The 15,245-nt window shown below is 43.4% G+C and overlaps 1 protein-coding gene and 1 pseudogene across 4 annotated transcripts in view; one reads left to right on the top strand and one right to left on the bottom strand.

Annotated features, from left to right (window-relative positions):
• pde5ab (phosphodiesterase 5A, cGMP-specific, b) overlaps positions 1-15,245 on the top strand; it is a 317,570-nt gene that overhangs the window by 154,622 nt on the left and 147,703 nt on the right. The window lies entirely within an intron of this gene.
• On the bottom strand, positions 2,135-13,451 carry LOC144459903 (uncharacterized; annotated as a pseudogene).

The raw sequence follows: 15,245 nt of genomic DNA, 5'->3' as shown, positions 1-15,245 counted from the left end.
GCCACTTCTGTCAGCTCTTCCGAGGGAACCCTGAGGCGTTCCCAGGCCAGCCGGGCAATGTAATCCCTCCAGCGTGTCCTTGGGTGGCCCCGAGGTCTCCTCCTGGTTGAACATGCCCGAAACACCTCCCAAGGGAGGCGTCCAGGAGGCATCCTTACTAGATGCCCGAACCACCTCAACTGGCTTCTCTTGATGTGCAGGAGCAGTGGCTCTACTCCGAGTCCCTCCCGGGTGTCCGAGCTCCTCACCCTATCTCTAAGGCTGAGCCCAGCCACCCTGCGGAGGAAACTCATTTCGGCCGCTTGTACTTGCGATCTTGTTCTTTCGGTCGACCGGTAAATTGAGAGCTTCGCTTTCTGGCTAAGCTCCCTCTTCACCGCAACGGACCGGTTAAGTGCCTGCATCACTGCTGACGCCGCCCCAATCTGCCTGTCAATCTCCCACTCCATCCTACCCTCACTCGTGAACAAGATCCCGAGATACTTAAACTCCTCCACCTGAGGCTGGACCTCCCCTCTGACCTGGAGAGGGCAATCCACCCTTTTCCGGCTGAGGACCATGGCCTCAGACTTGGAGGTGCTGATTCTCATCCCAGCCGCTTCACACTCGGCTGCGAACCGTCCCAGCAAGAGCTGGAGGTCACTGTTCGATGGGGCTAGGATAACCACGTCATCCGCAAAAAACAGAGATGAGATCCTCCTGTCACCGAAACTGACACCCTCCACCACTCGGCTGCGCCTAGAAATTCTGTCCATGAAAGTTATGAACAGAACCAGTGACAAAGGGCAGCCCTGGCAGAGTCCAACTCTCACCGGGAACAGGTCCGACTTACTGCCGGCCACGCGAACCAGACTTGCGCTCCTTCGGTACAGGGACTGGATGGCCCTTAGCAAGGGACCACCAACCCCATACTCCCGGAGCACCCCCCACAGGATGCCCCTGGAGACACGGTCGTAAGCCTTCTCCAAATCCACAAAACACATGTGGACTGGTTGGGCGAACTCCCATGCCCCCTCCAGCACCCTGGTGAGGGTGAAGAGCTGGTCCATGGTTCTGCGTTCGGGATGAAAACCACATTGCTCCTCCTCGATCTGAGGTTCAACTATCGACCGGACCCTCTTCTGCAGCACCCTGGAGTAGACCTTACCGGGTAGGCTGAGGAGTGTGATCCCCCTGTAATTGGAACACACACTCTGGTCCCCTTTCTTGAAGATGGGGACCACCATCCCGGTCTGCCACTCCAGAGGCACTGCCCCCAATGTCCACGCAATGTTGCAGAGGCGTATCAGCCAAGACAGCCCTACAACATCCAGAGCCTTGAGATATCCAGGGCGATACGGTTTGCCAGAACCTCTTTGGAGCCGATCGATAGTCTTTCTCCATGGCCTCACCAAACTCCTCCCAAGTCCGAGTTTTTGCCTCCACGACTGCCGCTGCTGCGCTCCGCTTGGCCTTCCGGTACCCACCAGCTGTTTCCAGAGACCCACAGACCAACCATGCCCTGTAGGCCTCCTTCTTCAGCCTGACGGCTTACCGCCACGACTGGCCCCAGCGGCCTTGCGGCCACAGCTCACCACCACTTCGACAATAACAGAGTGGAACAAGGCCCATTCAGACTCAATGTCCCCTTCTGCCCTCGGGACGCGGTTGAAGGTCTCCCGGAGGTGGGGGTTGAAGATCATCTTGGCCGGTTCTTCTGCCAGCCGTTCCCAGCAGACCCTCACTGCTCGTTTGGGCCTGCCAGGTCTGCGCGGCGTCCTCCCCTGCCATCTGATCCAACTCACCACCAGGTGGTGATCAGTTGACAGCTCTGCTCCTCTCTTCACCCGAGTGTCCAGAACATATGGCTACAGGTCAAATGATACGACTATCGATCATGTTGTCTCACTATGAAAATGATAGAGAAAGGGCATAACTCCCAAATTGTCAGTTGAGTATTCTTTTAAATCCATATAATTTTGTGCTGGGATTAGATTCTACTTATGATCATAGATACAGGTACATTCAAAGGGTCGTTTTGTATGATGCACGTCTCACAATATTACAGAAATGGCTCGACAAATTACCACCTGATATTCCAGCATGGTATGAAAACGTTTTATGTATATTACCATTGGAGAGAATGTGAAATGTGCTACGAGGCACTCTTGAAGAGTTTGAAGGGGCTGGTCCCCAATAGCAACATACCTGAAAGAGGAATGGTCAAGAGTAATAAATATGGGGGCAACAAATGTAACATGACTATATATATATATATATATATATATAATAATACATTTTATTTATACAGCGCTTTTACAGCTCTCTAAGACGCTTTACATTTAAAACCAAAGAAAAGAAGTACATACATGTAAGTGCAAAGACATAAACAGAAGACAAGGACAATATAAAACAACAAGGTGCAAAAGCATAGTGCAAAACAAAGAAAAGGAGGGCACATGAGGAACCGAGAACGAAAAGCTAATGTTAAAGGTTAAAGGCGGATTTGAAAAGGTGGGTTTTGAGGAGTGATTTGAAGGTGGATGGATTTGGACAGTCACGGATGTGTATAGGGAGGGTGTTCCAGAGGGAGGGGGCGGCTATGGAGAAGGCTCTGTCGCCCCAGGTTCTGTGCTTGGTCCTGTGTGGGGGTGAGAGGAGGTTTTTGTCGGATGATCGAAGGTTGCGGGAGGGAGTGTGGTGGTGGAGCATGTCCGTGAGGTAGGAGGGGGCCTGGCTGTGGAGGGCTTTGTGGGTGAGGAGGAGGATCTTGAAACTGATTCTGTACGGGACAGGGAGCCAGTGAAGGTTTTGCAGGACAGGGGTTATATGTTCACGGGAGCTGGTGTGGGTGAGGAGGCGGGCGGCAGAGTTTTGGATGTACTGAAGTTTGTTGGGGACTTTGGATGATGAGCCGTAGAGGATGCTGTTGCAGTAGTCCAGTCTTGAGGTGATGAAAGCATGGATGAGAGTTTCAGCGGCAGAGAAGGAGAGCAATGGGCGGAGACGGGCAATGTTTCTAAGATGAAAGAAGGCAGTTTGGGCGCGGCGGCTAATGTGATGTTCAAATGAGAGGTTATTGTCGAAGATGATACCAAGGTTGCGGATGAATGGGGAGGGAGAGAGGGTGGTGTTGTCAATGCTGAGGGTGAAGTTTTGTGTTGCTGTAGAGAAGGATTTTGGGCCGATGAGTATTATTTCAGATTTGTCACAGTTGAGTTTGAAGAAGTTGGCTTGCAGCCATGATTGGAGTTCAGTCAGACAGTTGGTGAGGGTAGAGCGGGTGGCCGGGGTGATGGATTTTGTGGAGATGTAGATTTGGATGTCGTCAGCGTAGCAGTGGAAATCGAGACCATGACGACGAATGATGGAACCAAGGGGGAGTAGGTAGATGATGAAGAGGAGAGGACCAAGCACCGAGCCCTGAGGGACGTGGATGAACTGATGTCTGTCGGTGAGGTATGATTTGAGCCAGGAGAGAGCAGAGCCAGTGATGTTGAGGGAAGTTTGTAGGCGGGACAGCAGAGTGGTGGGGGGGTTGCTGAGTTGTGTGTTGATGGTTTCGATCTTTGATTGAAAAAAAATGCCAGGAAGGAGTTGCATTTGTCAGTTATGATGGAGGAGAGGGTGTTGTCGCATATATATTTTGTCGTAAACTGACCTGGTTGAGACAACTGCTTTTGCTTACCTGTATTTTTTTTTTGTCTTTTTTGTGTGTATGTTTTTGTTGTTTTTTTGTTTGTTTTGTTTTTCTATGATTGTGTACGTTTGGTGGTTCTCAGTGTGTTTTTGTTTTAACTGTGGGTTTATGTATTGCTTCAGTTTTCAGTGTTGAAACTATAAAAAAAATACTGAGGGAAAAATAGTATACTTCAATATTTGTTTATTTATCACGAGTCATATCCTTATCACAATATTCAACAATGTTATCATATATCACATGTTTTCCCGTTATCGAGCAGCCCTAATATACATACATACAATATACATAAGATTCTGCTCTCTTTCCAACACTTGTTTTAGGAAAAAGAAGTTTTAAAGATAAAACATTCTTTCATTCTAGTTCTGTTGGACTAGAGAAACAAAACAGATTGTAATTGATACAGATAACTCAGTTGCAGGTAAAAGTTGGTGGGAACATGCGTGAAGAACCTAGAAAATCTTCAGTAGGGCAGGACCCCAATGTGATTAATATTCTAATATTCTCTTATTACAGATGTGTTTCACTGCTGGGAAGATGCTATTTTCATATTGGGCTGTCTATGCAGTTAAAAGACACAAATACTAGAAAACAGATAGAAGGGGTTGTGGCATTTGCTTTCACTTAAGAGACAGAAAACATACTATGACTAGAATGCACTGTGTTGCACCGGACCAGTAAATGCTTCCGTTGGTGGGTGACGTAATGCGAGCTTGGCCATTTTTCTCATAGATTGTTAAAATAATAAGCTTAGCTAATGTGGCGTCACCAATTGGTTTCCATTCTTAGGACTCCAGTAGGGCATTTTGGATTTTTGGAGCCAGAAGTGACCATATTTGGGCAAGAGGTTGGAGCAGGGGTGAGAAGCTGAGGACAATAGCTGAGGACAATATCAGCTAAGGGCTGTTAAGGGTGAGTTTTGTAAAGGCATGTAAGGGGCAAATTAGCTAAAGAGACCAAAACTATTTTTTGCACCAAGCTGTTAACACATGTATTTCTGCTGTACAGTTGGGCACTTTAACATAGGAGCCTGTGGACTGGCTTCTGGAGCCAGCCTCAAGTGGCCATTAGAGGAACTGCAGTTCTTTGGCACCTCCTTGTTGGCCTCATTTTTCAGCCCACAATGTTACCGCTTGATTTTTCTACAAGAAACAATAAGGCGGCCAGCTGGTAATAAACAATCTTGCAGAGTGTGTCAAATTGCATACTTCTGTACTTAACACTTTAAACACAATATTTTGAGTGCACAAGTGTGTTAAGTGCTTTCACACTGCATAGCACAGGAAAATATAGTGTAACACTGATGCACTCAAAACAGCCCAAAAGTTGAGTGTGGAATGATGGACACTTCTCACCCTCAGTGGTCGCCACCTTTGTGATGTAGCGGACAACAAGGAGCCTGTTAGTTATACATGTTTTTTACACTAAGTACCAACACTGTTGTTGAATAGAAGCCATCAGTAATGTTTATTGGGTCCAGTGGCAGTTCTAGACAGGTTTCAATGGGGGGGGTCAAGCTAGGGCCAATCCTTTTGATACAGGGGTACATAAAAGTATGGTCAAATATCTAAGTCTGGACAATATGATATATATGTGTGTAGGGGGGTCCGGGGGCATGCTCTCCCGGGAGAAAATTTTGTATATTTTGATTTAAAGGCATCGATCTGGTGAATTCTGAGAGCCAAGTTATGATGGCAGAATATGCCTAGATTTCAACATCTTTGTGCTTTTTATGTGTGAAAAATGTTCTATTTTTACTGATAAAAACACTAGTGGTATGTTATGGGGTTACACTTAAAATACGGCTAAGGATGAGTGGTTAAACATTTCAGTAATCAAAAGAAAAATGACTGACGTACCGATCTGCCTCTGGAGGGCTATTTCATTATTTTAAATCATGTGCAGACAAAATATTCTTTTAAAACTCTTACACACAAACACAGTTACAGATACATAAAACAATACAAAATACGCAATACGAAAAGAAAACAAAAGGTGAGATTCAAATAAAATACACACAAACGGGCACAAATTACTGCTTTTCAGACCTTACCTCAATGGTGCTGTGTATTGCCATGCAGGCTCAGAGTTGTCTTAAATACAGCCACACAATTCTCTACTGATGTTTTCTGGGTGTTTTCAAGAATGCTTCACAAAGTAGATGTCAGTATTCCTCAATATTCTGCTTAGAAATGCAGTCTGCTCTATCAACTCAAGCTCACGTTAGCGCCAGGAGAGCGACATCTGTGGTGAGGCCGGGGAGGGGGAGGGAGGGGGGAGCCAAAGAATTCTCAGGAGGCGCTCCAGCCAGTGTGCTACAGAGTGACGTTCATTTAGTGGAGGCATTTTATACCTGACCGATTTTAGGAGACTGTGGCGGGGCAAATTAGTCAATGTATGGGAAACACTGTATTTAAACACTAGAAAACTTGCGCCCTTTTCCTTCTTGTGTGGTGTATTATGCATGATCCAGTGGGTGTGCCTCTTTAAGTCATCTGACCGGCAACCTGTTGAGGCGATTTAGTTCCACATTCCCCCTGCGACTCTTCGGCGGGGGGGGGGCCACAGTGGGGGCCAGACTTGGAGTTACGGGGGCACTGGCCCCTGCTGCCCCCCCCTAAAACCACCATTGATTGGGTCTATAATGTTTTTGCACTGCAAACAATAATGCTTGCTAGCTAACATTAGAATTCGCTAGCTAACTAACTTGCTCCTAGCTACGGCAGCACATTTTAATCAGCACAGACATTGTGGCATAAGTTTGGTTTATGTGTGGGTGGAGATAGTGGTCAAGTGTTAGCGATAATGTTCCGCTGTCTGTTTGGAAGTTGCTGTTTAAAATCAAGGCAAAGAAGAGGTGGTTCCAAAAAAAAAACAAAAAGTCGCTGTCACTTCTGGTAAGTGCAAAACGGCAGTGCCAGGGGCGTGGCCACCGTGGTGGCTGGGGGTGGCACTGGCTACCCCTGGAATATGATTGGCCACCCTACCTGGCCACCCCCACCAGAACTGCCAATCAGCTTGTCCAAGTTTGTGTTGTGATGATCTGCAGTATTGCAATTCACATTGACTGGAAAGCATTGCTTTTGTAGACCAAAATATACAAATATAGACTATTTGGGTTTGTGGGCTCAAACAAAATGTAAGTCTTAATGACAAAATGTGTCTCTCTGACATAATTTGAAGGAAGGACACAGGGGACATGTCCCCCGTGTTTTTCCAAGCCGTCTTTAAACGCACCATGAGTAGGCAGCGCCAATCGCATACACACTCTGTTATGTTGTGATCAGAATCAATGGCACACAGACGAGAGGTGGGCTGCTGGACAGTGCTGCTGTGTTAACTATGTTAAGCAAACCAGCCAGCAAGAAGCAAAAACCCTTGCACAGTTTCTTCCAAACAAACCGTGTAAGTTGAGTAATGCTGTTGCATGTAGATAATGTTCGCTAAATGATGACTAATTAATAGATGCCAATGTATCAAGTTAAGCTAGTTAACAAGAATACTAATGTTACTGTTAACTATGTTAAATCGCTTGCTAGCTAGTTTCATGCTAGGAATAAAGCCACTCCTCCTTAATAAGAACTTGTGCTCACTATTGCTTTGCGCATATTTTTTTTAATCTTTATTGCCACAATAGAAAGAGCAGGGTCAGGGAGGAGACAGTGGACCAGAGGCCAGCAAGGATGATCATGCAGGGTTCTCACAAGTGAGAAGAGAATATAACTGGCTGAGAAAAATATCTAGAGCATAAAAGTGACTTTGCGATCAATTTCCACAGCTATGTCACCACTACTATTCTTAATCCTATTATAAATTTTGCTTTGCACATTTATTATCTATATTATTACAATAGATAGAAGAGGGACAGAGAGAAACCAGGCAGGTATCAGGACAGGGACCTGACAGCAGCACCAATTATCAGCCCAAGGCTTCACAGGTAAGGAAAAATTATAACTGGCTAAGGAAATGTCTATAGGATAAGAGTGACTCTAAGATTAATTTTCACAGCTATTTCAGAACTACTCTTATTTATACTCTAATGTTTTCGTCTGTATTGCAATAGCAACACTACTGCATTATTTGTGTTTTTTTAAAGGCAGCAGGTATAGGTCATGCCATTTTTCTTTATCTTGATTAATTTTGCACATCTGTGCTGTCATATTTGATGATGTGTGCATGCAAAAAGTCAAAGCTACTTTGCATCCCCCTTGTTAAAAATTAACAATTTGATCACTGAGTATACTCTTCCAGAGCACAGGTCAACCCAGTCAGACAAACAAAAAACATTTTACTCAGTCAGATAAGATTTCTAAATGCTGGATGCTACACTGTTCTGTGCATTATTTGGGTAAATAAAATAGTTCTATTATTCATACCTCAGCCTACCGTTTATTATGATCTAAGACTGTGGGGCATTTAAAAAAAAAATGTAATTTCAGTGTGCCACCTTTCCACAGTCTGTGACCCTAGCTTGCCCCCCCCAAGAAAAAAATTCTAGACACGCCCCTGGGCAGTGCATGATATGAGACAACACTACCCTGTTGAAATTAATGCACCACGCAAGAAGTATGTAGCATACATAGTGTACTACATTGAAGTGTACTAACGGAATTATGGGATTTGAGACACAGTTAAATTATGGCTAATCAGTACACTGAAAAATGTTTCTAAAAACATTTGAGGTGAGAAAAAGGCAACACAAAACAAAAACAGAAGATTCATATTTGATCAGCATTGCTTAGTTTAAATGTTTGATCTTGTTGTCAGCCTAACTTTTTACATTACAGGAAACAGAATAGCACCAGCTTCCTGTTCACAAATTCTCATATTACAGCCAAACAGTACACTAAAATATTTTTCTGAAGACTTTCTAGGAGAGAAATAGGCAATACAGTTAGCTATAGAATCTTAGTTTATATTTGATCAGCACTGCCTGGTTTTACCGATTTATCTGAGTTTGAGAGAGAGAGGAGAGAGATTGAGTGGCAGGTCTCTCTCTCAGATTGCTTCTATACTTTTTGTGTCCGTAGTGGTGGGCATAAATCCATAACCTAACCGAACTTAACCTAACCTTAACCTGCCCTAACCTAACCTAAGCGAACCTAACCTAACCTAACCTGACCTGACCTGACCTGACCTGACCTAAACTAACTGAACCTAACCTTAGTGTACTGCTTACTTCAGACATGATGTGCGTAAGGTAACATGTCATGCTTGAATAAACAACAAGCCACAATTTTTTCAACAATTTTTAACAAGTTTATTATCCTCAGCCATGAACCTTTAACAAAAAAAAAAATACATGTGACAGGTCTGGTATTCTGGCAGTCAAGATACAGTAAATACTTTTAGTAAATGGTGTGTTGTTGTACATAATGATACTACAAAATGTCAACTTCAGAGCACATTCTTGACCATTTAGCAGCTCATGTGTGGGTGTTAGGGTAACATGCTATGCAGTTGAATTCAGTTTCATTCAGGAATGAAATATTTATGTTTACTTTGTCCCTTTTATTCAGTAAAGATCCAAACATGCAGGATGTCTTACTTCTCTGGCATAAGTAATATTTTCCAATAAACATTTAAAGTCCTTGTCAAGTCCAGCCTCACCACCAATACCAAGCACATGATTTTAGATTTATAATGCATTCCACTGGGCTGATGGCTGGCTATACTTAATGTCAAGTTATTCTAAATATTGGTTTCATGAAGTATCAACTATTCACCATTTAATATTTGGGTTTAGGTCTGAGTTTACTTGGGGGAATGCAATGCCATTGAAGTGGTTTGTATTAGGTTACAAACATTAGTGTTTAACTTTCTCTGGTTTTATTCGAACAAGATCAGACCCACTGACAGGTAGGCTCTTGTTGTAAACATTGCAACAATCTCAAGTGTGCAATAGAGATAATAATATACAGAAAATGAAAAAATGTAAGCCACACTTGAAGGCATGCAACGATCCCCAGTTGGAACTGACCCATTGCTGCAACCATTCAGCTATTGTATGAGGGTGTCCTGTGGCTGTGGACACTTCAGAAACAATAAGTTCATAATGTTTTTGTTTGGGTTTTTTTCCCCACAAACTGATATTCAGAAAAATCTGAAATTCTGAGAAATTCAGCACAGAATTACTGGCCCATATTCACCCCAAGGCTCCCTAGCAGGTTAACCCAGCCCTAACGTTGATCGTGTTCACTGTGGTTTAACCAGAGTGACAGGATGTTGCAGGTGTCTTTATTAGTGTTGTAGTCAAGACCGCATCAACCGAGACCAAGACATTACCAAGACCAGAGAGTACCGAGACTGAGACAAGAGCAAGACTTTTGGAGGTCGAGACCGAGACAAGACCAAGACCATGTATATATATCAAAGGAAAATCATAACAAAACATCAAAATGTGAGTTTTCTTTTTATTTAAGTTTGCTTTTAAGTGAATACCACCACAACAAAAACAATCTCTACTCTGTTCTTTTCAAAGCAGCACAATGAAACAAATCTCAAATCTTAGCAAACTTGTTGTGCTTCACTTCTTGAAAAAGTTCACCATCATATTATCAAAACTAAATTGACCTGACAAGTCACAATAAACCTTTCATTTCAGAGAGAAAAAAATGAAAAAAAGTAAAGAACAAGGCCTAAATTAAATGAGCTGTGTGAAAAAAGCTGACTTTTCAGTAATGTATTTTTTGTTAACATTCTTGAATGTGGGTCTTTCCTTCATGAAATTACAACATTAATCTGGAATAGTTGAACTGAAAATGATGTCATGCCAAGTCTGAACAACATGTGGTAACAAAACACCCCTAAAGGTCTAAGATCAACAATAACAGTAAACTCATAAAGGGCTTGTTGCTAAATACCTCAAAGGACCCATTTTTTTCCATGGAAATTAAGATTTAAAGAAGAGCATGGCTGCATTTCAGAAAAGATGAGACCGCAGCATTCTGTGACCTAAACATGCACAGTGGGATCTCATTATGATGCCTCCTCTACTATCTCTCTTGTAGCGAGAAAGAAGGCATGGGCATTTGACTGGAGGTGAATCACTGGGTGAATCTCCATTTGTGGCTCTGTATTCTTCACCTTCGCTGTCCATCAAGTTCTCAACCTCAGAGATCAAAGTGTCTGAAAAATACAAGCAAATGAAAGAAAATTACTGAATTAGATAGAAAGACACATAGTGATACAGTGTCAGCAGGTATCAAATAATTAACTGCTCTAACAATATGTTGTTTAAAACAAGCATATTTGCTAAAGGTGAAATACAAAGATGGTATCAGAGTTTTATGATATGAAATTAAAACCTAATAAATTCCACTACAAGACTAATTCAGAATTTTTCTCTTGATGTAAAATGTATGTGTGTATACCTGTCAGTGTTTTCTTCAGATCATCTCTAAACTTCTTGATTGATGTTGCATTTTGCCCATTTGTAACATCCAGATCCCCCCAGTTTAATCCAAACTGTGGGTCAAGCATTGTAGCCAAAAAGTACACATTGTGGCTGAAAGGTTCCTCCCCCCCACTGTCTTTGGTCATGTTTGTTTTGGCAAAGATTCCACTGAGTCTTCTCATCAGAGACTGACGAAGGGCCTTTACTATTGGCCGACACTGTATTCGCATCTCCTCCATCTTCACAAGATGTGTATGCAAGTCCAGAACAATCATGTTAATGGTAACTGATTTCTCTCCCTCTGTCAGGTCTGTTGCCTCTGAGAATGGTGCGAGAACTGAGGTCAATTCCTTAAGCTGGTTCCACTCACGAGTGCTGAATACCACTTCTTCATAGTCCTTGCTACACATTTCAGTCAGAGCTTTATGGTCCAGAGCTGTGAGGGCCTGCACTTGTGTGAAAGTGCTGTTCCAGCGAGTGTTGTTTGCAGTTGGAATAGTCTTAGAAGAGTCAAATGCAGCTTCAAACTTGTCTTTGAACTGTGAGCTGCTGTGTAACAGAGTTGAGAAGCTTGATGTTTTGGCAATGGCGCGAGAGATGGCTCTAACTTCCTTCATGCCGTCATTGACAACTAACTGCAGGGAGTGAGCAAAACAAGAAATACCAAAAGTAGAAAATGAGGTACTCATCATCTAGATTTTCCTCCTCACTATCGCTGTCATCTGACTGCTGTTGTGGCATGCGAACTTTAAAAGCACACTTCATGTTGGCAACATTGTCTGTGACAATATAACTTATCTTCTGACGGATACAATATTCTTCTGTGATCTCCTCAAAGGCAGAGGAAATTCGCTCTCCACTATGTTTGCCTGGGAAACTTCTACAGTCCAGCAAGTAGGATTCAAGGGCATAGCACCCCTTTGACTCATTGCACAAATGAGCTGTTACTCCAAGGAAGAAGTGGAGCCTGTGATCAGACCAGATGTCAGTAGTTAAGGACACTGTTGATTTTTTCTCCAGCTTCTCCAAAACAGTCTCCTTAACTTGCTTTACCAAAACTGGTATGTATTTCTCAGTAATTGTTCTTCTTGTGATTGGTGTGTACTTGTTATCCACAGTCTCAAGAAAGTGTTTAAAATGTTCATTTTCCACAAGGGACAGTGGCAGACAACACCCAATTATCAAATCTTTGACAGTGGTATCACTGATTGCTTGCTGCCTTGGGGAATGTAGACTGTAGATCTGCACTTTCTGGGCAAAGGATGGTATAGTTGGCTGTGTAGCCAAAAAGTACACTAGATTCAAATATTTTTCCCATTTAAAAAAAAAAAAAAATCAAATAAACACAAGAAGTTTGTGCTCTAGAAAAATGATCGGCACTCAGTGAATAACCTCCTAAGCCCTAGGATAAGCTATTATGGCAAGGCTTAACTATACAGACCAGTGAGCAGTGATAACTAACATGTCTTTGGGGTCATCAGGTAGGAACCTCCTTTCAGTGTTTCGTCTAGTTGGTCCCACAACACCTCCAGGAGGCTAGACAGTGATCTCTGGTGTCCCAGAGACACTCCCCTATTGCCAGATCTCACTGCTCCCTGCACCAACCTAACAACCTCCTTTACCTTACTTACACATGGCTTTCTCAGCCCAAACAGCACTGCCACCTTCAACAAACCCAGGCTCCGTTCATGCGAGCTCCAGGTAGAGACAGTGCTGATACTACCTTTCATAGCACATTCACCATACTCTATTTCACACACTACATAGCATAACTCCAATATAAGCTAAAGTTAAAGGAGATAGTTAATCTCACAGGATCAGCAGACACACTCACCTTGCAGCATGGTCTCAAGCAAAAGGGATTCAAATAGGCAACTCCCACACTTAAATAACCTTCCTCTTCCTGGATTTTCTCTTGAGAGGACTGATTGGTGGATCTCTTCACCTGATCTCAAGGAGTTATGTACCCTGCTTAGTAGTTCCCCCTGCTGGCCCCCAACTGACATTATTTTTTCTCATCCAGATCCACTGGCTAGCTCTGGCTGCTTCATCTGACATTTCCTTCACTGTCTTCCTCAAACTCTAGACAAATCCTAGTTTTCCATCCTCGCTGATCAGCTTCTGCTCCTAAGTCTGCATACCTAAGCTTTTTCTTTCATAGGCTTCTTCCACTGAGTCTTCCCAAGGAACTGTCAGCTCAATGAAATACACTGTCCGTTGACTCACTGACCACAACACTATGTCAGGCCTCTGCTTGGTACAAACTATTTCCTGAGGAACAACAAGCTTTCCCCCTAAATCTACTTGCATTTCCCAATCACAAGCACCTTCTAGGCAGCCAAACCCTTGCCTCCTTACTAACTTATCCTTTCTGTATTTCTCCCCCTCACTGACAAACTGAATTGCTAAACTGCTATTCTTAAAACCTTCTGAATTTACCTGTCTTTGTTTCCGTTCGATGCCTGCAGCTAAACATTTCAACACCTGGTTATGTTGCCATGTATGTCGGCCTTGTGACAAGCTAACTTTACAGCCTGATAAAATATGCTTTAAGGTTGCGGTACCTGAACACAATGGGCATGATGGGTCCCCATTTACCCACAGTTTTAGGTTCTGGGGGGTTGGTAACACATCGTATGTAACCACTACCAGGAATCTAATATGATTCTTCTCCATACTCCACAGGTCCCTCCAACTAAGCTTCCTCTTCTCTACACTTTCCCAATTCAACCACTGTCCCTGTTTAGCCTGGGCCACTACCTTTGCACCCCTTAATATCTCCTCCTGTCTACGTATCTGTTCCACAACCAGCTTTCTTTTATGTTTGAGACCTGCTTTATTCTATACCGGTTTGCCTGAGCCAAGCCCCAGGCCTCCCCAGCCAAAATGAACATTACCTACAATCGCTGCATGCCTAAGAGCTGCCTCCTGAACTGCCGATCTTGGGCTCCACTTCTCCCCCTTGGTTGGATTTGGAATCACACTCCTAACTACCACGTTCTTACTCCCAGATAACAAGAGCTCTGTCCTGACCTTGGTACATTTAAATTCCTCTGTTAAACTAGATACTGGCAGCTGAAGTATCCCTTTTCCATACAATGCAACACTACTTAGGCACGTAGGAGCGCCCAACCACTTCCTAATATAGGAGCTAACCAACCTTTCAATTCTTTCCACAACGGATATTGGAATTTCATAAATTGACACTGGCCACATTAACCTAGGATATAGCCCAAATTGCAAACACCACAACTTCAACTTTCCTGGAAGTTCTGATTTATCTGTTTTATCCAATCCTTCAGCCACACCTTTTCTAAATTTCACCACCTGTTTCTCATCATTCAACTCCACATTGTACCACCTGCCTAAGCTCTTTACTGACTTTTCCCTCATTGTTGGGATTTCCTCATCATCTATGACAAACTTCCTATCACTTAACTTCCCTCTACGTATCGAGATGCTTCTAGACTTACTGGGCTTGATCGTCATGCTGGCCGACTTGAGGTTCTTATTTACCTTCTCTAGTAGCCTCTTTGTCCATGGCATTGTTGTGGTCACCAGTGTCATGTCATCCATGTAAGCCCTAACTGGTGGAAGATGCAACCCGTTCTTCCGTCTCTCCCCACCTACCACCCACTTAGAAGCCCTGATGATTACTTCGATCACCATACTAAATGCTAATGGAGAAATTGTACACCCTGCCCCAATGCCTGTTTCTAGCCTCTGCCAACCTGGTGTGAAACCTGCCATACTTAGACACAATCTAATATCCTGAAAATATGCTTTCACTAAGTTTACAACTACCTGTGGTGCAGGTGCACTTTTAAAATTTACCGAGTAGGGGACTCCATTAGGCCCTGGGGCGGAAGAAGCCTCTCAACTCCCTTTCTTCTTCTGTAGCCTTTTTCCACTGCTTTCTTAACTGTCTCCTTAACTAACTTCTCTATTTCTCTTTGCCACCTAGACTTACCTGACTGTACCCTCTCACTCCTGTTTTCTACCTGCCGTTGGACTTCATCCGACTGACTCGACCTACTTCTTAGGAAGTACTGATCAATGCGGCCACTCTGCCCTTTCTTTGCCACACACTTCTTCTTTCCCTGATGAGTTCTGAGGCCTTTTATTGAAGCATCTTGTTCTCGACTGTGCTACATTTATCCTCTACAGATG

The sequence above is a fragment of the Epinephelus lanceolatus genome, chromosome 22 (assembly GCF_041903045.1).
Source record: "Epinephelus lanceolatus isolate andai-2023 chromosome 22, ASM4190304v1, whole genome shotgun sequence".
NCBI lineage: Eukaryota > Metazoa > Chordata > Actinopteri > Perciformes > Serranidae > Epinephelus > Epinephelus lanceolatus.
Note: the sequence above shows the minus strand (reverse complement) of the source record. Positions and strands in the feature narration are given on the sequence as shown.